At 43.1% G+C, this 24,201-nt stretch overlaps 2 long non-coding RNA genes across 2 annotated transcripts in view; one reads left to right on the top strand and one right to left on the bottom strand.

Moving 5' to 3' along the window:
* Positions 1-24,201, top strand: part of LOC112551323 — a 580,314-nt gene that overhangs the window by 372,225 nt on the left and 183,888 nt on the right. The window lies entirely within an intron of this gene.
* On the bottom strand, positions 149-9,977 carry LOC102381246. The gene is made up of 3 exons (XR_324597.1): positions 9,898-9,977; positions 5,630-5,858; positions 149-480 (listed from the first exon to the last, which is right to left on the bottom strand). It is a non-coding gene; the product is annotated as an uncharacterized LOC102381246 (long non-coding RNA).

Below are 24,201 nucleotides of genomic sequence, written 5' to 3'. Positions count from 1 at the left end.
TATGCGCAGATCTAAGGTGTTCTGGTTGTAAATCAATATTTAGTTTAGGTATATATCATGTATTTGACAGTTACTACCAGAGACTGTTTAATATCAACTGTTTTGTAATAGATCCATTAAACTCAGACTGTATGTTCACTCTTGGGAGAACTGTGCATTTATTTATCTTTGCTATTTACTCACTTTCTACCCTGTTGGGAATTTAGTGCAATATAAATTTAAAGAGAGCTGTCTATAGACAATCAGAAACTTAGCTGATGAGGTTGGGATGCTGTAGGCCCTGCTCTGCAGTATGTCCATTGTACAGGAAGAAAACAGAAAGAGTTCACCGGTTGTATTTCAGAATGGGATGGGTAGATCATTTTTAGAATTGCAGCGAACCATGTTCATGCATGTTTTTAGCCCAAATCTTTTTCATTGTTTTCAATCAAAGTTAATTGTCTTCCATAAGTTCCTCAGTGTTGATTCCTGGTTCTTCCCCTAAAATAGAAGACAAGTCTTTTTCCTCTCATGTACTAATATGCCAGGTCTGTTGATTTTTAACAAGATGTACTCTTAACACTACTGCTCCTAAGGGAGATTCATCCAGATCCAAATTTCATGCTTAAGACTTATGTCCAGTAGATGAAATAACTAGAAGCTTATTCAGGGTCATTTTTTTTCTCTTCATTGCCATGGTAGGTACTAGTCAGTTAAAGGAAATAAAGGAAAGAGACCCAACAAGTGAGAGGTCTGATAACAGAAATTAACATTTAACTCATCAAGAAAAATGTATGAGAGAATAATCCAGTATCAAAATATCAGAAACATATTCAGGGGCAACAACAATAGACATTACATCTTTAAGCATACATGTAATTCCTGTTAAATCTGCTTAAATATTTTAACTTGAGAACAAAATAGTGAATAGGGAAAACATAGAAAACAAGTTTTTATTTTCAAAAGGCTTCTAAAGGAATCACTGAGAGAGCGTTTTAAGAACAAGGATGTTTCTCTAGATTTAGCTTTCATTCACTTTATTTTGTTAGCCTTCTGTCTGTCAAACTAAAGGCCATCATTCCTCTCGTGTGTCCTTGTGACAAGGTATTTAGCAGAATTCACAGCTTTGTTGGAATCTGACATGGCTGCAATGTGGGAGCTTCTGCTATTGGTACCTGCTGAACTCTCAACTTTTGGATTTCTAGCTGCTCGCCCCAAGTGTCTACGCCGCTGTCTAAGGGCCTCTAATATCACAATTTATCTCCCTAAATAAGTGCTTGTAGATAGTGATCAAGCCATCTCTTAACATTGGATGAAGTATCTAAATCAGCAACATATGGCCTGCAGAACCACTTGATCTGGCCTGTGGAGCTGGAAGACTTTGCATTTGCCCTTTCTTGTGCTGGGGCTGAGCAGCAAGAAAACACTGAGGGTGGACAGCTAGAAGCTGCATCCATGTTGCTACCACTTCTGCCTTCTCCCTCCCCCACCTGGCTGCAGCGCAGGTACAACTTCCAGCCAGTGAGGAACTGAGCCAGGGCTGGGAAGCTGTGTCTGTGCTTCAGGCAGAAGGGAAAGAATTAGAAATGGTACAAATGCAGCTTCCAACTTCCTAGCTCAGTTTAGTTTCCTACCAGTTGGAAGCTGTGCCTGAGCTGCAGCCAGGGTCCAGGGGACAAAGGCATGGACACAGCTCCGAGCTGCTGACATGTCACCGAAGACACCCATCCCATACCAGGCTGGGGCCGGGTTGTTCCAGCTTGCAGCTTACAAAGGTTGCTGGCCTCTGATCTATATGGACAATCTTTATTCTTTCATTGTATGAATGGTTTGCTAAACCTTGAATCATTCTTTCAACTATATCTTCTCTTCCAGATCTGCAATATAATTTTTAAGGTGTGGTGGAAAAAATGGAATATATTAATGTCATTATGGTATTGTTAATTCCATATGCAGAGGTAATACCTCCCCCCTGATTTCTACTTAGTCTTCCCCTACTTGTACACTCAGGGTCATGTGAGCTCCATATAACAATGAAAGCTCATGTTTAGTCATTTGTCCACACCGACCTATAAATCCTTTTCAGAGTCACTTTCCCCTTCTGCTGCCAAAGATGCAGTCTCATCTCCTGTAAAGGTGACACTCATTCTATACTCGTGCTATTTATATGGCCTTGTCTTGGTTCTATAAGCTCATGTGCAGATGAAGTCCCTTTTACTATGTTATTGCTTTAAAAACTTACCTTCCCTTGTCATTATTTACCACTCCACTGAATTTTTTTTTCTTTCTTTTTTTGTTTTGTTTTGTTGTTTGTTTTTTTTTTGGGGGGGGGGGGGTTGTTTTCTGCAGAATGTATTGGGAATGATTTTATTTTTGTTTCCAGGTAATTGATAAAGATATTGAATAGCATCAGGATGGAAGCACTTCACTAGAAGCAAGCTCTGTGCTTGTTTCCTTGTTTATGAATACTTTTTTTAGTATTAGAGTAAATAAATTAACCTTGCCATGGATTAAATAGATTTAACTAATTAAATAGATTATCCTTGCTATGGATTAAAAAGGTTCAGAGGAAAAGGACGCTGCCCGTAACATGATTTTTACTTCTCTATTTAACAATCAAATATACTGATTATGAGTGTTTTAGTGAAATCTAAGACAAAAAGACATCATATGTTCTGTATATGTGAAAAGTAAGGCATCAGCATTATTTACATGCTGAAACCAGGAAATTTGAGATAAACAGAGAGGATAATAATGATTTTCCCATTATAGTACCCACCTCAGGTCAATAACCTCACTTTTCTCTGGTCAATAAAATTATTAAAACATGCTAAATTCAACCTACTTATTCTCCATATGGTAGGAAGGAAGAGAGGCCTTTGTTACATACTTTAGAAATGGAGACTAATTAATATAATAATTTTAAATTATATTAAAATTGATAGTTGAACTAATCATTTATTTGTCCATTAATTAAGTAATGTACATAGGATTGTAAATGTGCTTACTATGTTGCTGAAAGTATAATGATGCCCATATTGCAACAATCCTACAATCTGCATTACAGTCTAAATTAGCAATAATTTTTCCTTTCTCCATCAAAAATGTTACAGAAACCAAGGACTATATATAATTAGATTGCTCTTAAGTGATTACTGGAAGTATGCATACTTCTATTTCCTGTTTAATCTCTGGTTTAAAAAAATGTTAGTTTACTAGAACCTTATCAATTAACACATACAGGTCAAGGATAAATAAGGTAAATTGTAAGCTCTTTGCTAAACTTTCCATTGCATATGTATCAGTGCCTTAAGCTAACTCATCTAATTATAAAAGAAATACCTATAGGCATTTTGACCTAAAATATGTGTTGCTTAACAGGAACTAAGAAATGTGTTTTATAAGAAGAAATACTAGAGATGCTATTGCTAATTTACTGACAGGAAATAAGTGTGAAACCAAATGTATTCCTAGTAGAACTATTATAAATTACCTAAATCAATGTTATTTGCCAATATTTCTACTCAGTCATGGCCAACCAGTAAGGAATTCCTTTTCAGTTAATGACACTCACTATTGCACAACTATTCAGAATTAACTTGAAAGACATAAGGGAAAGGAATTATAAATATAGCTTAGCTTTTCAGAAGACTTTTGGGGGGGGATGTTTTTGATAAAAAATATTTAGTAACAGTAAAATACTTCACAAATTCATCTCATTGCAACAAAAGGTTCATGACGGCAGAAAATATGAGGAATTTGCAACATTTCAAACATTTCATGTTGACATTTTTGCAAGGAGACATTTTTGTTTTGGTCTTTTTGACTAAAAAGAAACTAGAAATGTTTGAATCTGAAGTGCAAGTTTCATTTTTGGTAGCACTAGTTCATTATTTCAATATTTCCTTTTGATTTGCTGAAAAGTTTGGGGAAAAAATCACTTCAGATCCACCAGAAATGAAATATCTAGATTTTGTTGTTGTTGCTTTTTTCTTTTTGGAATTGCCAGTGGATGGAAAAATCAGTTTTTCACAGAGCTATATATAAAAACTAATTAACAAAAACAATGATAGCAAAATTTGGGGGAGTTAGGAAGAAACTATTCTTCAAGGCACCTTGTTTCTGAAGCACACAAGATGTTACATTAAAGATACAGAAACTGCTGTCCTTGTACCATGTCCTACCTCCTGCTCCAGAGTCTCAACTGTTATAACTTCATTGTGTCCCATGGAAGTCAAAGCTTCAGCTGAATTTCTGCCCCAATGACTTTACTTAATCTGAAAAGGTTACACCAAGACTTTTATTTGAATAAAATTTGTATTCACACTCCCTAAAAGAAGTAGGCATGAGAAGTTCAGTTATCTGCTTGATTGTGCCATGAGGCTCCATTGAGCTGCTTTATCTGTTCTACAAATGGGAACACCTTGAATGGCTCTTTACTGCTGAGGTTTCTGGAGCATGGAAAAAAGAAAAGTGTTCCCCATCATCTGAAGAGTCAGCACCATGTAGCCATTCTTTAATTACAAAACCACCCAAATAAATAAACAAACTACAAACACCACACCTGTAAAAGGAGGAGGGATATGAATATACATACAGGGACATATGAAAAAGCTTTAAGAGGTGTTATTGATCATAATATCGGGTAGCTAGTCTCTGCATCAAATTACCTTGGCTGAGCTAACCTCTAAAAGCTGTTATCATATTGAGTTCTCATCAGTCTCTGTCAGCCCTCTCTCATCTCATTAAGGTATTGGCTGAAAGCTGGCAATGAGAAAAGAGTGCTGCACTGCAGTACAAGATTCCTTTGTACAACCACGTTGCAAGCTGTTTGCTAAGCTAAAGTGAGCTCTTCTTGTGCTCTTATGTTTTTAGATAAGCAGTGGTCTTTGCAAAATGCAAATAAATAGGACCTAGGAGAGATCAAACCACACTGTGAATCTGACGGGCTCTAGAAATTACTAAGGCTGGAAAAAAAACAACAAACAATTGCTGTTAAATGCACACTGTCTTCTAAGTTCAGCAACTATTGGCTGAAAGCACAGCTGACCTCATGGTTGAGAATTTTTGTGGATGGGCAAAAGCCAGCTAATTAGAAATAGCTTGTTTTAAATAAGTAACATATCTCTTTGTGTATAATGCGAGTAATTAGACCAGGAAAGATTTTTCAATTAAAACTCAATTGTTAGTCACAGCCTCACAACTGTTGGCCTCTTGCCTACAAAACTATTACTATCTGCAGTTTTACACTCCTGTATAAGCCCTGTGAGGCACAGCGATATGCAATTAAGGCAAAGCCTTGAATGTAAAATATAGCACACATTTGCTAATAAAGTATCTTGGATGTATAGTTTAGCAAATTAGAAAAACTAAAGATGTTCTGATATTACCCACTGGTCATCAAATACTTGCCGACTGCATGTTTTTTAATCAGAATGAATAAACCATTTCGCTCTCTGTTCCAGCACTTAGAACTCACCCCTGCTGTCTTCATGCAAGTAAAACTCTTGATTGATTTCACTGGGAGTTAGGCACATGTAAAGACTGTGGATCAGGTAATTATAATAAGTGTGATAGATAACAGTAACTACAGTTTCATATTGCATTAAGGTGAATGGAAAGATGCCTGTTGTCAATTTTTTAAACTTACCAGGAATCAACTGTACCTCATTTTCTTGTATGTAAATCAACACCTGTGGCTTGCAGCCATTCCCAGAACTCCTTATCTTGGTGGCTGAATACTGAACTGTCCAGCTGTCATTGCCTACATGGCCTTTTTGCCCTACATCTGGCTTTTCTTCTCTTCCATCATACAATTTGTGCATCCTGATCCAGCTTCGAGCCTGTGATGTTGCCTTTGATTATTCCTCTGATGACACCTGTCAAGATTATAACAGGGAGCCCAAGATTTTTAAAGGTTTTGTTCATTTGTTTTTTAATTATTTTGTTTTAGGGATGGGAAAGAGGGATTATTTATCATTAAAAATGGGCATTTATACAACCATTATGCAACTCTATGTTAGTCTCAAGTTCTCAAGGCAGGGGATGTTTAGTTGGGAGGGCTGTAGAATTTGGTTCCTCTTTTGTATCTAATATCTCACAGAAGCAGTCAGATACTGCATATGGTCTATTTATTGCATTCTCATGGCCATAGTACAAGTTACCTTAAAAACATAAAGGCATTTAAAACATGAGCAGCCATTAGTCAAGTGGTGTTAAACTGCCATCAGTGCCCTCTAAACATTTTAGAGACAAGCTACTCAAAAGAAAGTTTATCTTGGAAACATTTTATCCATGCTATTCCAAGGTATTATTAGCACAAGCAGTGGAGGTGAAACGCTTTACTTTTTCTCCTATAGCATCCCAAGATGCAGAGTTCCCAGCTGCTCTACCCCTTTCTAAAACCCCTGCAAAACCCTACTGGTTTTCCTCCTTCCCCTGATTTCCCCGCCTCCTAAGGCAGGGGAGCAAAGGAATTTCCCTCTACTTCCTGGCTATCCCTGAGACTCATAGCAATTAAGGCAAGGGTTTGGGGTTGGGGAGGGGAAGAATTCCCCTGACCTCCCCAGGGCTGACCAGAGCTGCAGGACCCTGGGCTGGGGTGAGGGGAAGGCGGGGGCCCAAGGCAGGAGCTCTCCAGTGCCCCCATGCTGGGCTGCACGGGCAAGCACCGGCTGGGAGGACTTCTCCCTTCCTCCTGTGGCAGCCACTGAAGCAATTAGCAATTTGGAAGGGGGAAGTGGGGCTCCACAGGGCTACCTGGGCTGGGGAACACAGGCTGGGGGAACCCTCCTGAAGGGGAGGCTTCCCCAAGGTGGGCCAGCACCTAGGCAGGGGACTCCTAAAGCCCCTGTGGGGAGGACATCAAGGGTTTGTGGACACTTGCTGTGCTGGCAATGGCAGCAGACAGGGAGATGTGCTCTTGTGCCCTCCTAGTGGACTCCAAGATCCCTTTCCGCTTCCGTGCCTCCAAGCAGGTAATTCCCTAGGCAGTAGGTATGCTGGACATTTTTCCTCCCTAGATGCAGCACTTTGCATTTCTCCTTGTTGAATTGCAGTCTGTTGTTTTCCATCCATATGTGCAACCTGTCTAGGTCTGCTTGTACCTGTTCCCTGCCCTCCGGTGTGTCCACTCCTCCCCAGTTTTGTGTCATCCGCAAACTTGGACAGAGTACACTTCACTCCCTCGTCCAAGTCGCTGATGAAGACATTGAAGAGTATTGGTCCAAGGACCGAGCCCTGCGGGACCCCACTGCCCACACCCTTCCAGGTCAATACCGACCCATCCACTACGACTCTCTGGGTACGACCCTCTAGCCAATTTGCCACTCACCGGCCTGTGTAGTCATCTAAGTCACAGCCTCTTAACTTGTTCACCAGTATGGGGTGGGATACCGTATCGAAGGCCTGTCCTTTCCGGATTTTATATTGCTACCCCTGGCACTCAGCTGAGCAGTGGGGAGACAGAAGAAGCTGAGAGTCAGGCTTGCAAGCCCAACTTGCTGTCCTGCTGAGGCTTCTTTTTCCCTCCTCTCCTGTCTATGCTGGTTGTAGGGGAAGGCATAGGGGAAGCTGCCCCCCACACCATCACCAGATTGGACCTTGGGAAGGCACAGGAGCCTTTCCCCCAGCTCCACTCCTCTTAGATCCCAAGAGGACTTAAACCAGGGGAAGGTGTGCACATGTCCTCTAACAGTGCAGACAGAAGTGACAATTTTTGCCTGCTCTGGCCTGAGAAAGCAGCCTATAGCCATAACCAAACACAAAAGTATAGCTGCAAACAGCTTCAAAAATGGCTGATTGGGTGAAAATCTGACCCCTCATTGCATGACGTATCAGATAAAGATTAGGGCTGTGCAAAATGGCACTGTTCCATTTCGACTTCAGTTCTGAGGTTTGGATGAAACAGTGTTTTGTTTTGAATTTTATTTCAAGTTGAAACACCTGTTCCATTTCGCTTAATTGAAACTGTAAGGCTGTTTCGATGTTCTGCCCGACCATCAGGCTAGGGAAAGGAACGCATCCACCATCGGGCTGGGGAAAGGAACCGAAATTGGGCAGCTTGACCATCATGCTGGGGAAAGGAACTCAGTCCAGCTGCGCTGAGTTCTAACCCCCAGCACCACAATCGAGCTGGGGAAACAAACCCCAGCCTAACCATCATGCTGGGGAAAGGAACTCAACTGGGCTGAGTTCATTTCCCCAGTTGGATCTAGTACGGGGATGGGAACTCAGCCCAGCTGCACTGACTTCCCATCCCCAGCCTGATTGTAGGGCTGGGGAGGGGAACTGAGTGATCAGGCTCAATTTCTTTCCCGAGCCCAATCGCAGTGCTTCTCAATTCCCTTCCCCTGTGCTGTGATCGGCTTCCTGCAGCCTGGTGGCAGGAGATGGGGAGAGGTAGGGCTGCGCTCCCGGTTGCTCCTGGGATCACAGCCCAGGTTCTCCCCTGTCTCCCACCACCTCGCTGCTGGCTGCTGCAAAACTCGAAACGTTTTGAAACTTTCAAAACATTTTGACTAGACTTTTTTTGTTTCAAGAATGTTATGAAGCCCTTTGTTTTGATTCTGTTCCACTGTTTTGAGCTCAAAATGAGTCAAAACAGTGTTGAATCGAAACAGCCAGCAAATTTCGCACAGCACTAATAAAGATGTTTCAAAATGTAACGTCTTCTGTAACTTGTGTCTGCTGAGCTACCAGCTTGTCAGTATTTTCAGAATGAGAGGGAGGAAATAGAGGAGAGGGAGTTCAGTCCAGGGTTTTTTCAGCCCCTCCACCCCCAGGAGGGTAGGGCCAGGGTACTAGACCCCCTCCCCCAAGGTTGGCAGGGGGGCTCCAATTCACCCATCCTACCCTTAAGCACCAGCTGGAGAGCTGCAAGAATGAGCTCCCTCCAACATCTCCGCCCCCCCCTCCCATTCTGAGAACAGTGAGCCCTGGCAGAGAGCTGTGGCCATTGCTATAAGAACCTGGCTGCAGGCTCCCAGCCACAGGTAGATTCCCCTTCCTCCTGGAACCAACAGTGAACTTTCATTTGGTCTGGTAACATTGCAACTCAGAGCACTTTGCAGAAAACCTTCTGAGTTGCAGCTGGGAGCTGCACTTCTGTCTGAACCTTTAGTGATTTAACCCTGGTTGTTCTTGGGTTATTTTTATCACAGTGTAACAGGAGGGCAGACAGGGTCGCCGTGCTTTCCCCTGCTGCCTCCTTTATCGTGTCAAGCTGCCGAATGGCACCCTCCAATTCTTGCCCGCCACGACTTTGATCTTATAGATATATTTTATAGGGAGGCTGCCTTTCGTCTTCTGGTCCACAGCTCTCCTGTTAACTTTAGTTTCTCTGCAGTAGTGAGTGTTCCGTACACTCCAGCCTTATGGGCTATGCGTGGCTCCAACCACCCCTGTACCACACCCCAAGCCTTGCAGATGTGCCTGATGTTGTTTGGTCTGTCTCTCTCCACGCCCTCTCTGGCACTCGGGCTCTCCGCAGCCCAGTCTCTCTCTCCCTGCACCCTCTCTGGTGCTCAGGCTCGCCACAGTCCTGGCTCCCTCTCTCTGGGGCCTTCTCAGCAATGCCACCCTCTCTCGGGGCCTTCTCAAGTGCTGCCCCCTTTTCTGGGGCTCACCACAATGCTGCCCCCTTCTCCAGGGCTCACCACACCTGCACTGGGGCTTCTCAGCTTGCCTCCTTCTCTGGGGCTTCTCAGCTGCCCCTCTCTGGGGCTGGGGTCTGTGCACCCCGAATGCTGCACCCTTGCTGGTGCTGGGGTTCCCACACTGCTGTGGGGCCCCTATGAGGCCTCCTCCAACCCCTAGTAGCCTCACCCAAACCACCGGTAACAAACAGCAACACAAACACAAGCCCCTGGGCTATAACACAAACACAAGCCATCTGGCTATAATCATGGTCAAGCTTACCGAGGTTTCTTCATCCCGCAGCAGTGTCAGACATTGCTCCTGTCTCCTGCTTCTCCTCTCTTCCATGACCGAGAGCTCCTTCCTCCTTGGCTGCTGGTAGAAAACGGCCTCCTGCCTGTGGTTTATATAGGAGCCAGGCCCTGCCCCTTCTTGTCAGCTGTCTAGGCAGGTGTGAGTCATTAGTTCCCTCAAGTTGCCTCAGCAACCAGCACCTGAGGGGTTATCCTGGCTCTCCAAGTAGCAGGCACCTTAGTGCCTTGCTACACCCAGGATGGCCACTTCTGCTCCAAGAGAAAAAGCTTGAATATCTGCAAACTTTTGTCTTCTACTCGGAGAACAGTAACTCTCCCAGGAGAAGCTGAATGTTTGTACTTGGCCAAGGTTTCTGTCCCAGGGGGACAGTCACCGGGGAACAGAAAGCCCTCCCCACATTGGAACTGGGGAAGGGGGTAACCTGCCCCTACATGAAAAACTCTGAAATCAGGGATTACTTACCAGGCTACTGGGCATGGGATGAGCTGCACCAGGAAGAAATGCCCACACGGTTTGTCAGCCATGCTTATTTCTGTCTGGAGCCAGCATGGGTGGATTACATCATTGACAAAGGCCACCTGGCCGGAATAAAAGCCGGCACTGAAGGAGAGGAGAGGGGAGCTGTGGAAGCAGCTGACAGGGAAGGAACTCTCCATGCCAGGCACAGGCAGAACCAGCGTGCAACACTGGATCTGGCTCCAGGAAGAGCAGGGGAAGTCCTCAGTGAGGGTGAAGACCTAGAGAAGCATAGAGGGACAAACCAAGCTTCAGGCACTGGGGCTGTGAGGGAGGAAGGGCTGGTAGCCTAACCCCCCAGCTTCCCTTCCCCCCCTCCCTTTCTTTTAAAGTGCCTATATCCTTTTTTTTTTGGTTTTTGTTTTACCATTTGTTTTCCTTTTTGGATGGGGCATGGGCAGCCCTAAAACCCCAGCAAGCAGCCAGTGGTCTGCCAGCATGACATCAAAAAGATCTGGGCACCCAGCCACCCCTGGAATCCATCGATGAGGAAAACCAATCAAAACCCAGATGGCATGAAGAACAGGCATCAGCTAGACCAGAGGGCAAGCCGCACCAAGATCAAGTGGCTCGTCCTGGAGGCTGTAATATGGAAGGGGGTTAAGGGAGGCAGAGCCCCATGGATATCCATCAGGAAGCGTGACCAAGCTAGGGGAGTCATCAACAGGGGAACCCACCACTGAAGGTCCAATCAAAGTCATTGCAGGCGAGTTTTGGGGCTTTCCCCAGGGTGATCGAGGACCCCTCCAGAGATCACACGAGCTCACACAGTGCCCGACACCAGGCATATGTGCCAAAGCAGCATGTGAATAGATATTCAAAACCAGGTGGTCACAGTTGCAACCATTTGGTTTAAGTGGGAGAGGACACAGAGGGTTGTAAATGAAGACGTTTTATCTGTGGCACTTGGTTCCCCTTTAATTAGTTGGAATCTATCTATGGCTTCAAGTATAAACTGCAAGGCCTACCTGCTGTTTCAACCTTCTAAAATGGGATTGGGCTAAAATAGTGTGTGGGGAGAGGTTATTGATAGTTTTGATAAAACATCCTGTTAGGTTAATTGGGAAACAAAATCTATAATGTCCTTATTGCTTTTGAGAGACTGATTAATATATAAGCCTAGACTATGAGCTTTTGGTAGATGCATCTTTTAAAAAAAGCCCTTAATAAATAATTAAATTAAAATGTTTTTACAAAGAAGTGCAAATGTTTCTCTAACATTTACTGGTTTATAAATAAGGAGGAAGGCTACAGACAGTATGTGGTTTGCATATCCTAATTATCTATCTAATGAGTAAAGTTCCTTGTTATTTAAGTCCACATATTATTTAAAAATAATTGAAAATGTTCTCATCAGCCCAGAATTGAGATTATTTCCTCATAATGGGAATAAGTGGGAGGCTTAGATAGAGGTTCAAACAGAATCTCTCAGCTCTGTGAAGTTTTTCCTGGAAAGTGGTTTCACTAGGTTTTATGCTATTTCTCAGTTTTTCTAACAGTGATTCCTGAGGACATACTTATCATGCTAAAGGGCTCATGGGATGTCTTGCATGATTTCTTGAGTTTGTTTTGCTGATATGGCACATATAGTTTTTGTAGATAGGTAATGTCCAGATGCATTTACCCATATCATCCTTATGTTTATATATATTGTGATATTTGATATAAAATGTATTACTTATATGTTATAAAAAGGCCAGGACTGCACAATACAATAATGACTTTCAAGTGATAAATAATGAGTTTCTTTGGAACCTAAGGAGAGTCTGAAAAGCAGTAATCAACATCTGACAGGAGTGTGTTTACTCATGAAGAGGACTCCCAGACAATGATAAATTTACATTTAAAAAAGAGAAACCCTACAATGTGCAACAACTAGAAACGGGAGGAAATTGAGAGGTAGCATCTAGGGATATTAGATTAAAATTGTCCATATCTGAAAGGATGCACATATTCTCCTGGTCTTAATTAAATCAGGAAAAAAAAATTATGCTGGTAAACATATATCATTGGAGAGTTGCAGGAAGATATATGCATAGTGTGGGCACCCCAAAAATTGAAGAAGTAACATATGCAAATAAATAGCAACTGTACTAAAGCCTGCCCCAAGAGCATGGTTTCTCCTTCAGTTTTTTTCCCATGGCATAGGTAGATACTGGAGCCCCTCAGCAACAAAGCTGGGTCAGAACTGTGATACTAGAGCCCCTCAGCTAGAAGGATGACTCAAAACTGCATTCTTGGATTTTAGGTGCAGGGTTAAAACAGGCTATTGATCTGATGTTTTATTTTATTTTTTTTATTCTAATGTCTCTGTCTATATCTTGACATATGGTTACTGATTTCTTATGCTTGTTTATATTTTTCTAATAATTCCTAATTTTGTTATCTTTTTAATGTACTAATTGGCTAAGTACAGACATGACATTTTTTCTGGTGTAAGCAGTCAGAAACTGGTCCAGGCTTGTAATAGAACAGAAGTTTGGGGCACAGAGTGTTTTAAAATTCAATCTAAGATAGACCTGGATCAATGTAGTATCGGACTTACTCAAACTAGGTTACACCGATTTATCAAATGTCAGTGCCAGGTCTGTTCTTGAATCAAGATAGGTCTCTGTCCTTAAGACAGCTGATAGCTGCCTGATAGAGGGCAGGGCAGTAGTGGAGGTATATTCCTGACAGCCAATGAGAGGTTGTCCCAGCTCAGTTGTAATCGTTGCCCTTAGCAATAAGCACAGACAGTCTGTGCAAGTCAGACTAAAGCTGAATTGATTCAGTCTTTTCAGGTTAGTCTAAGCTGCAGATATTGAACAAATAATCAAATGAACAGACATTCACTTTCCATTCAGGAAATGCAGCCACATGCCTGCAGTGGCTCAGACCAGAACCCAGAGGGTGCAAGCACATAGCCGGTATGGCACATAGCCGGTATGGGTCATGTATTTGCTTCCTCTTTCTGTTGCCCCCAAGCTACAATCTGTTGCCCCCAATCTCCCTGGGATTTCCAGTCTACATTCATAGTAGCAGGACTCTGCAGGGTTGCTCATCACTTCCTGTTCCTGCTTCCAGGTGCCTCTGGGATTTGTAGTCCACAGTCACAGTAAGCAGTAAGTTTAGCAGGGCAGGGCAGCTCTGTATTTGGAAGAAGGGAAGTTGACCCCCTACTCCCCCTCTTCCTGGGCCCAGACACCAGCTGAAATTTTCCTGGGGGGCAGGAGGAGAGGGGCAGTGAGCCAGCCCTCACTGTTCTAGCTATAGATCAGATACATGGGGCCAGCCCTGTCTCTGAAGCAGACAGCATGGCACAGCCAAGGACTGCAAAATTCTGGGATGCTGGAGGACTGTGATTTAACTTGAATGGGAAGGGGTCTGAGACAGAAGTTTCATAAACTGGTTTGACCCAAGTCAGTTAAGTTTGATAGTACATTCAGCCACGTTTATCCTAAATTAGTTTCAGCCATTTTGAAACTGGTTTGTGTGCAGTGAATTTCTATTCTATTACAGGTTTAAACCAGTTTCTGATCACTTAAACTGGTTTATGTGTAACTTCTGCCCCTAGCCTATAAAGTCAAACTAGCAGGGGGAAAAAATAACACTTTTGCTTCTCCTAATTTTTCTTGTTTGTTTTAAGCAGATTAGAGTTTAGATAGTGTATATGCTTCCCAGCTTCTAACTCCCCAATAGTTGCCTTCTACACACATTCACCTGTTGCTTTCCCCTGACTTAAAAAAAAAATGGAATAGGAAGTAGTACTTCTGCTCATGAGAGACAATTCTGGAAGCAATCACAAGATCTACTACTAGAGAGCATGGAACATGGTATAGAAATGTGTAATACAGGATCATTCAGTGTAAACAGGAATTAAACTTTGGTATATTGGGTATGTTAATCATTATCTAAATGGCAGTGTCACAATAATGCAGCTGGAATAAGCTTGAAGAAAGAGAAGTCCATCTACCATTAAAGTGGTTATTGATTGAAGGTTAATGTTGTGTGCCTAAAAGATCACTCTGCATCAAGCGCAGAATTGAATGACTAACTAAACTGCTTGGGTGGATGTCCATTTTACTCGGTATAGGATATGAACATTGATTGTTTAGAGCAATATCCAGAATCTAAAAAAGTTTTAGCCTATTGACTGGAAATAGCCATGTATACTCACACCCCGAAAACGGAAATTAATATTTACTTACATTGCCTTCTTTGAGATTGTGAATTTTCTCTATGGTAAAGTTTTTAATAAGATTTCAGCCTGAAGGCTTGAATTTGATCTAATGTCCCTTTTGTGCCAAGATATTGGTGGGGGAGGGGGCGTTCCCAGTGGCTGCTTGTGGCATGGAGGTGGCGCAGTGGTGGCGGAAGTACCAGCACTTCCACAAGGTCTTGTCAGTCCTTTGACTGTACTGATATCGTACTTCTGCGAGCGATGTTCCACCAGTGGAGCCAATTTCGGTGGGGGGCACGAGCGATCTCCGTGCTCCCCTATCAGCCAGAGTGCTTGCTTTCAGGGGGCACCAGCACTCTCGGGGGGAGGGGCATGTTCCCCCTTGTTCCTTCCCTATGCATCGCCTGTATTGTGATGGATCCTTGTTGACTCTTATCCCTTAGTATAACTCACAGCATCTTAGGAGCAGTGCTACCTGATGCTGGGTGGATATGGTCTCTGAAACTATATGCAAGTTATAAAATGGCATTATGAAAGAATACTCTACATCAACTTTTTAGGTGTTACAGGACATTGGTGTCAGAGTTATCTACATCTCTTGTCAGGTGAGGCACATAAGGCTTTTAGGATATCAGAACAGTCAAAGGACATAAAAGTGACTCAGATTTAGGCTCCTGGGCATTTTATACAGTGAACAGGGAATACACACCTAGTACTGAGCTATGCACCTACGTCTTTTCTCCTCTTCCTGGCTCCTTGTATCTCACTGCCTTTTGGCTGTTAGGTGGCCCTACACAAGAGGAAGCCTGGAGAATGTTTTAGGACAGTGAGTCTCAACTGTTTCTAACTCAAGGCACTCCTCATTAGACTCAGAGCACCTCTCAGAAAGTGCCAGCTGTTAGCTTCCATTCGTATTTTTTTTGACTGCAGCCAAATAATAGACCAATTATTTTGTTGCAAAGAACTCATAAAGACCACAGAAAGTCAGAATGCTTTTGGTACTATGAAATCCTATTTGAAATCTTTGGGTTTATCATGCAGATCATGTGCATGTGGTCAGACACCTAACAGTGCTAATGTTGTGGAGCATGCCACACCACCCTTAAAATGATCTCAAGGCACCCTGGTTTAGAAGTGTTCATCTAGAATGCCTAGCCTATTGTCTTCTGGTTATAATACTTTGATGTGAAGCAGAAGATGCTGATTCCAACCTTCTCTAAATAAGGACAGCCTAGACCCTGGTTCTCCTTCTCTCTGAGTAAATGCCCATAGCATAGGGCACCTATAGATGTGCAGTGAGTTGATTGAGTGCTGGAGCATGGTAATTACCATACTCTGGCAGACTCCAGCATCATGTGTATCAGTGTCCCCATGCTGAAAAACGACAGTGGGGGTGCTTTAACTAAAGCTCATTGTTAGTTAGTGTCCCCACTGCTATTTTTCAGTGTGGGGACACTGATACATGTGATGCTCCAGGTGCTTTAATTAGAGCGACTCTTGGAGCCACTCTAATTAAAGCATCCCCCCTCCTCCCCAATGCCTGGAGCACTTGTATAAACACCCATAGTTATTGAGCTAAAGGATAAAACCCCCATTAGTTGAAAGCCTAACCAAATACAGTACTTCTGGCTTTATATAAACACACACAAATAAATGATTATCAACCTGAGGAATGTATAATCTGTAATCATGCTACTGAGTTTTATAAAATGTGAATATTTGTAGTATAGACAAGTCTCAGTAAAGGAGCACATTAGTTTGTATCAGCTTTAGGAAAAATATCCACTGAATTATTTTTAAGTTCTAAAGAAGTGAATAAATAAATAACTAAGAAAGTTCATTATTAATACCATAGTTTTCCTAAATAAAATTTCAGATATATGCAAAACTTCTCACATCTAGTGTAAACATTGGATTTATATACATATATATATGACTCTGTCTGTTAAATATATGCTTTTTTGCGTAATGTGCGACTCATTTTTCAAGATATAGTAGCATATAATATATCAAACCAAGGGTCTAGTCATTACCTTGATACATGATATTCATTTTACCAACTGCGAATGATGTGGGTGCTCTGGCAGCATGAATCAAATGCAGATTTTAAGTAAGAAAAATAAAAGTGCATTTTTAAATACATTAATGTTATCTTACGGCAATTTGTCTGTGTTCTTGAGTAGTTTCTCATAACAGGCAATGCATGGCAGGAATAAAAAAAAAATGTAGCCATTTTTTTTTCAATAAATTACAGAAGTCTCCAGTAGGTTACATATAACAGCTTCTTTCCTTTATCAGTTTAATTCTCAAGAGAGATTTTGTCTCACAGCAGCACCTCTTTTTTCCCATTGATATCAATAGAATGATCAATTATTAAATGAGCCCCATGCAAATCAGAGGAAGAAATCTGTAATCTTGAATTAACAAATTTTAATGTTTTACCACATGCTCAAACTCTTTCTGCCATTAAGGATTATAGTTTATTAACTAAGAGCACATGCAGACATTTGACTCACCTGGAAGACACCCGCTCCCCCTCCCCCAAACCCACCAGAAAAATGAGAAAGCAAGATAATCAACTGCTGTAACTGGCTCCTAGTTGCCTGGGGATTGGGAGGGGGAGAGGAGAAGGAGGTGAGATGAGGTGACATGGATGTGGCAAAAAAAAAAAGAAAAGGAAAGAAACGTTATTGTTCAATTCCAAATGTGTGACATTTTTTCTTTTTCTTTTTATCTGTTTTTCTTTCTCATTCTTTTTGATGAGAAAAACTTTTAATTTCATATTCATTTCCCTTTTTGATACTTCCTCCACTTTTTCTTTACAGTAGAAAATTGGGGAAGGAGGGATTTTAACTAGTGAGGAAAGGTAAAACTATTGCTTTGAAAGTTTTTCTATCTTTGTTCCAGTCATAAAAGAGTAAATGAGTATGAGAGAGTGTTTATTATTAATTGATGTTTCAAATTACTGTAGCAGCTGGAAGTCTGACTTATTTTCATTTTTCCTATTCATGTTACACTACAATGTGGAAAATGAGGAGGAAGAAGGGAGTGCCTCTATGTGCCCAGATTGGCCCTGGGTAACTTTCATGCACCCACCAGGTCCAGAAACTTGGTAGCAGGAGAACAGCAATTATTGCCCCTGCTCCCCCACTGTCATAATTTTGGACCTGTGGTGACCTCTGCTGCTTGGATGGCATGGCTCCATGGGTCAGATCTGGGCTGGGGGTTGAGCACCCCTAGTCTAAACTGAAACTATGGATTTTTATCCTATTATCTGGATTAGATTTTATAACCCCTCCATCCCTCACTGGATCAGCTGCTGTGTTGTCCTCTCTCTTTCCTACCTTGCCACTCCCAGCAGTGCCCCCTCTTTTTTTCCGCCCCCCCTTCCCTAACATTTGTATTCTAATCACTGCTTTCTATTTAGAAGCTCTGGTTCCTGCAGCCCCTTCACAGCGTCTGAGGAACCTCTGATTACAAAGCCTTATACATCCCTGATTTAGTCTATAAGGTGCAAATCGACCCTGCCTTCTGTCTGGCTTCACAATAACATGACTAGCTACTTCTCTCTCATAAAATTCCTGCTTCCTCTCTTTTCTAGGAAGGATGTGTTTATTTTATAACTTCTCTGAAGCCAATGTGGATAAAACAGCACATGGTGGGTTGAAAACAACCACTCTAATTTTTTATAGTCCAATCGGGCCTTCTTTAAAACTACTTTAATCTTATATTCCTTTGATTATTAAGAGTGCCTCTATTTAATGAGCTGAAACCTAAGTAGGTCAATAAACATATATGTATGTGATTAGATAAGAAGCTGCTGCATATACAAACCTGATTACCAGTGTAAAGGTTAAGAGTCCATGAGTATTTTATTGACACTGTACCACTTTAAAAGCTAGCATGCATGTCTTCCTTTTGGAATTGAACTGGTATTTATAGGTGTTATTAGGAGAACTGTAAGAGTACAATGAAGCCAGGAATATATCATTAAAAATAAAGGCAGCAGGATAAGTAAATCATACCAGTATGTCCGGTGCTTGAATTAAGGTAATTTTTAACAGACCACAAGTGAGTTGATAAAAACATAACTGTGAAGTAGATGTGAGATCACATCTCTATATTCAGAAAGTTATTATTCCAAGGTGTAGTATAACATCTGTATGTGTCTACTAACAAACGTATCTGGATACTGGAAGCCATCTGGATTACTGCATTAATAACAACTTAAAGTGTTGCTTATACCAATGGGTTTAGAGGTGTGTGGGTTTTTTGTTGTTGTTTTTTAAAGAGATTACTATGTGCTCTATCACAAAACTCTCAACTGTATCTTGTATTCCTATGGTTAAGTATATGCTACTTTTAGCCCCAGCACTGCAAAATGCTTAGGGATGTGCTTACATGCACACACGAGACCAGTCATGCTGGCCTTAATAAGAGTACTAACTTGAGTACATAGGTAACAACACAGGGTCCATAGTCCACTGAAGGCAGACTTAGGTGATTTTCTGAATTATACCCTTTGTAGAACTTGAAACAGTTTAAGGAGCTCTCAAGTGGCCTGTTTACTTGGCAACTAAACCTATTGCATAAGAAGACAGAGGGCCTTGCATAATGGGGAAAGAAGCAGCAGAATCTCAGGGAACTGTTTGGAGGAAGGAAGAATTGAAAAGATAGGGCTATCTCAGAGGTGGGCAATTACTTTGGCTGGAGGGCCACTTAACTACTTTTGGTGAGCTGTTGAGAGCTGAAAGGGTATCCCCACCCCTTGACAGGTATCTCATTCTGATTGCCATTTTGGGACTGGAAGTCTCACCCCTAATCCCTGACCTTTGTCACTGGGGACCCCTTCCCTTGCACCTGGAAGTACTCCTTTTGGGAGATGGTTTACTATCTTGGAACAAGAAAAAACAGGTCACATACTAAATAATAAAACATCTACTATAACATTTTTTTTTTTTAAATTGTGCTGATTTAGATTGTTTGCATAGTGTATATAGAGGTGATTGCATAATAGCTCAAAATAAAGTCTTACTCTTGTATATTGTATGGGGTATGTAGTATTTGTGTGGGTGTGCATGGGTGTGGAGTTTGTGGGGGAGTTGTGAAGGAGTTTGGAAGCTGTGGGGAGGTGGGGTCTGTGAGGTGTGGGTGTGTGGGTGGCAGGTGTAGGCAGGGTGGGAGAGTGTGGAGTTGTGAAGGGTCTGTGGGGATGCTGGGGTTGGAATGTGGGTGGGTGTGGGTTTTGTGGCGGTGTGTGGGATCTGTAGTGGGGTGTGGGAGTGTTTGTGGGGTTTGTGGGGGTTGGAGTGTGAGCTTTGTGGGAGGATATCCATGTGTGTGTGTGTGTGTGGATGCGGGGGTTGTGGGGCCCCTCACCACATGCCCCCTCCCATAGGCAACTGGTAGGGGGTGCACACGCCCCCCCGATGGCCAACACTGACACTGTCAGTAGGGTTGGTGCCCCCCTTGACAGGGCTGCCGCTGTCATCAGCTTCCGTGGGTGCCCCTCCCTAGATTCAGGAGGCACCAGTCACTCATGCCCCCTCCCCTCCATGGTGCACAGCCCCTACCACTGGCAGCAACAGCAGCAGCAGTTGATGGGCCCTTGGGGTGCTCATGACCTGCATCAGGAAGAGCCCCCCAGCAGTGTGCAGCTCTGGCTGAGTCCCAGGGTCTGCACATTGTGGTATGGAGCTTGCCCAGTCTGCTGGTGTGCATGTTTGAATTAGGCCAGGCTGACTCCATGCCAGCATGTGGGGCTCATAGCACTGCAGGCGAGAGCCATGTACCACTGGGCTGGGCCAAGCCAAGCTGGTTTCGCACATCCAGGTGGGGTTTCCAGCATTCCAGTGGGAAGCCCCTTGTGGTGGCATGGAGCTGGCCTGGCCTGGCCCAATGGTATGTGGCTTCTGACTACAGTGCCAGGAGCCCCATGTGGTGGCACAAAGTCAGCCTAGTTTGGTCTGAAGATGTTCATGAGCAGGCTGGGCTGGCTCCATGCTGCCATGAACAAGCCATAGATCTCAGTTGGAGCCTCACACTGTTGGTGGCTCTGTCTGCCATGGGCCTTGAGTGCCCCAAGAGCCTGCTGCTGCTTCTGGTAGTGGGGGCTGTGAGCCATGGTGGAGGCAGAGCCCCTACCCACCCCTGCCCCATGGGCAGATAATAATTGGTTTCTGGAGGGGGCCTGTGGGCTGGGTAGACTGGCCTGGCAGGCTGGATCTGTTCTATGGGCCATATTTTGCAAGCCCCTGGGCTATCTCAAAAAATAACTGGCAGTTGTCTTGTATTTAATAATAGCAGTTCAGCTACCTAACTGTCTGAATTCCACAAAACCACTTATGCTCTTTTCAGATAAGTTCTTTCAATCAGTGGCATTTGGGAAAATATCTCAATATAGTTAATAGAATAGGGATGGAAAGGGCACTTGGGAGAGGTGATAGGACAAAAACCAGGATAGATCCAGAGAGGATGCAGTGGTTCTGTTGCACCCCACTTCTGGACCACACCACAAGAACAGCAGCTTAAAGTACCCAGAGCAGGAAGGATTTCTCCCCCTCCCTTCCCCTCTGTACTCAGCAGAGTACTTCTCCCCATCCTTTTCACTTCTCTCCCCCTACATCTCCTGCCAGCTGTTGTTGCTGTCCCCTGCTGACCTGGGAGCAGGTGGAGCTCCAATGTTGCTGCTTTTTCACTCTAGCCATGTTGCAGGGAGTGGTGAATGGGGAGATGGGCTCATCCAGGGACAGGATAGCAATGGGCAGATTTCCCTTCTCTGCCTGGTTTGCACTGTTTCCTACTAGTCAGGGAACAGGAATTCAGCTGCCCTTACTGTCCTGGGCTAAGCTCAGCTACCTTTGCAGCTGCTCCCAGCAGCCATGGCTGGAGCAGGATAGGAGCAGTTGGGACAGCTGTGCTGGTGGGTGGTCTCCCCTTCCTGAAAGATAATGAAAAGAGCTCTGAACTCTAGAGCAGGGCTATGCTCAACAGCAGGTGAGTGAAGTGGATCTCCACAGTCAGCTCATTTATGAAAAATCAACCATCTGGGATAAGTGTATGGAGGGAATACAAAAAGAAGAGTTCTAGTAGAAGGTATGGTGGTGAAGTTATGATTGCTGTCTTCAAAATACAGAGCAGAATAGGGAGTTTTTGGTTTTTTTCCCCAGGCTTCTGGGCTTTGCTGCTTGTCACAAAGGGCCAGGAATTAACTTTTCCCCCCTTCCTGTTGCTACAGGTGTCAGTGATTTTATATGCCTTCCTCAGAAGAAATGAATGTTCGCTGCAGCGAAAGCTGGGATTTTCACTGGGTGTTCCAGTGCTCCTGCTAGGACTAAAACCCAGAGGTTCCTGGTCAGAGGGTCTTCCTCCTCTGCTGTGGGTCAGACTGATTTCCACATTTGGGATCAATAAGGAATATTACCCTGTGGTCAGACTGTATAAACTGTGGGGGTCTTCTCCTTCTCCCTAGTGGGGGACAGGATTGACTTCCTTGGATCTCAAGTGCATTTTAACAAGTCTTGTAGCAGCAAAATACTGATAGTCCTTGTACCCCTGATTTACCTATGACAGTTTTGGGCACTTATTGTGTTTGGGCAATATGCCTTGTAGTTGTGCAGTAGTATTGACTGTGCAGGTTTAGAAATAGATTAGGCAAGGCTATTCTGGGGTGATTTGAATAGAGATAATTCTGCTTTAAGCAGGGGGTTAGACTAGATGTGATCTCTGGAAGTCCCTTCTAGCCTGACTTCTCTGAGTCTGATTCCTGCACCCTGAGGAATATGTAGAGAGAAAAAGGCAAGGAATGAGTAGGAAAGGGAGGTGATGATGAGTATGGAAGGGAAGGGAGGGGGTTCCAAGAGCGGGGAAGTGAGATTCTTACCTGATTTGGGAAACTACTTATGGAGAAATATGAATCATATCCCTCAAAACTTGCTAAAGAAAGCACATCAGTAAAGTAAAGGTATAAGAGAATAGTAGAGTGGTGAAGTTTGGCCAAGTCCTTCTGTATCCCAGAGTAGACTGTTTTCACTCCCTTCACCCATTCCCTCCCTCCCCTGTTCCTACAAGGGGAATCTCTCTGACTCATGCTTAACTCCTTAACTCCGTGCCTCAGGGTGTAGTAGCAGGAGATGTCATGACTGGTTGCCCCTTCTCTCTTTCTGCAGCCAGTCTTCAAGGCTGCTTCTTTAAGAAGCCATTAGCACCATGCTGTGAAACTCAGAGTGTAAACAAATACACAGGAGACATCCTTTGCTTGTCTGACACAGGGAGAGATTGGGGAGGGAATTTGTTTTGAAACCTGTGAACAGGACAAGCACATACACAAAATCACCTTAGAAAGTCCCTGTAGCATTTGAGCCATGCAGCCCCTTTATCCCTGCCCTTCACGTAGATCTGCCCAGATCTGCTGGAGGAGCAAATTCTGCACCTGGAAGGGGGCAGATAACTTCATTCCCAGTGCAGCTGGCCTGGCAGCCATTCTCCAGCTCCTGTTGCTGGCGAGCCCTAGCAAAGCAAGTTCCCAATATGCTTTTTTCTCTCTCTGGATAGCTTGCCCTTTGACCGTGAAGTAGGTCACATGGTCTGAGTTTCTATTAAGTGATATTGCCTGTTGCTTGATGACAGCTAACATATGGGCATGTGACTGGAGAGTGTTTTCAAGATCTTAACACTGAACTCTAGTGCTCCAGATGGATTTTCCTTTTCTACAGTTCTTTTTTCCCTAGATTCCAGACATCCTAGTAAAGTAGGCACCTGCCTTCTCATATTGCGCACACTTTTCAATGTTTACCTGTATTGTATCATAAATTGTCTCTATCCTTTTCTAAGTACCAATAGTTAAGATTGCACAAACCTCTATTAAATCTGCCTCTTACTATGCCAAAATGGGAGTCCAGCTTGCACAACATAATTTACAGTTTCTGTCTTGCCATATTAATGAGCCTCAGACAAAAATAATGCACCTAGTGGATAATGGTCTCAAAAGCCCAAATGAGGATAAAGGAAATGGATATTAGTTTGAGGTGTAGAGTCTCACGGGGCCTTTACAGGTATAAATTTGGTTATAAATTGACAAGCAAACTTGTCTGCCCTCTGGCTGTCTAAAATCTATGAGAAAAGATCTTTAAAATGGTTCCTTTTTTTGAGAAGGGGGAGGGGCCCTTAATGGATTGCCACTTGTTTTAAGCTCCTGCTGTGGTACTGTATTTTTTGTATATATTTTTCCTGTCCATAGTATGCAAGATAAATCTAAGCCTTCTAGCTATAGACTTTTACAGCAAGTCAACCATGGTTCTACAGACCCCAGTATTGACTACTTTACACTGAACAGTTACCAGAACAATTATTTTAAAGGGAAGCCAATACATAAATAAATACATAAATAAAACCTTTGACAAATGCAATTTTGGGTATTTCATTCTTCCTCTAATGTCTGTCTTGGCTCTGCTACCTTTCCCATTCTAATTTTAATCACTGCATGCCTGGTCTGTAAACTTCTCTGAAGAATGTCCCTTATTAGCATGCACCCTTGACAAATGGTTCATGTGGTAGAAGCACTTGGAGTAGCAGGAATTGGGTGGTAGAAGTTC

This window comes from Alligator sinensis, unplaced genomic scaffold, assembly GCF_000455745.1.
Source record: "Alligator sinensis unplaced genomic scaffold, ASM45574v1 scaffold1150_1, whole genome shotgun sequence".
Taxonomy (NCBI): domain Eukaryota; kingdom Metazoa; phylum Chordata; order Crocodylia; family Alligatoridae; genus Alligator; species Alligator sinensis.
This window is presented reverse-complemented; position numbering and strand designations above follow the sequence as displayed.